Below are 632 nucleotides of genomic sequence, written 5' to 3'. Positions count from 1 at the left end.
TATATATATCTCAATTGTTTTCTTTTTGTTATTTTCTGCTAAAATATGTAGGCTATTACAATAACTGCAGTTTATCCAAAACACTGACATTTTGGACGAATAGGCCTACTGTGGTTTTATTTCTGGACTAAAAACAGCTAATAGAACAGATTAAAAGCCCATTTTTCCTGGCAGACCCTTACCAACAAGTAGTATACTTAAAGTTTACTTTATTAAGTATACTTAAGTAAAGTTCAAGTATATTTTTAAGTATAATTTATGTAGTAAGTATACAAATATCAGTGTACTAGTAGTATAATTGTAAGTGCACTATTTCAATACTCCTTGGAACTAAATTGGCCCACTTTCTAGTATATAAAAGTATACTTTTAAGTATACTTTAAGTATAACAGTAGTAAACTTGAAGTACACAATTAGTTTACAACAATATTTTTAGCTTGTACTGCAACTACACTAAAAGTGAACTTATATGAATACTGATAGTTTTCTAATTAAATACTTGTAGTAGCATTTTTAGTACACTTTGAAGTATAGTCTCAGTAAACTACTAGTTTAGTAGTTTTATACTGCAAGTATACTCGTAAGTTTTCTTTAAGTGAACTTTACATCATACTTTAAGTATACTACTATGT

The sequence above is a fragment of the Sinocyclocheilus anshuiensis genome, unplaced genomic scaffold (assembly GCF_001515605.1).
Source record: "Sinocyclocheilus anshuiensis isolate Anshui unplaced genomic scaffold, SAMN03320099.WGS_v1.1 scaffold185, whole genome shotgun sequence".
Classification (NCBI taxonomy): domain Eukaryota; kingdom Metazoa; phylum Chordata; class Actinopteri; order Cypriniformes; family Cyprinidae; genus Sinocyclocheilus; species Sinocyclocheilus anshuiensis.
This window is presented reverse-complemented; position numbering follows the sequence as displayed.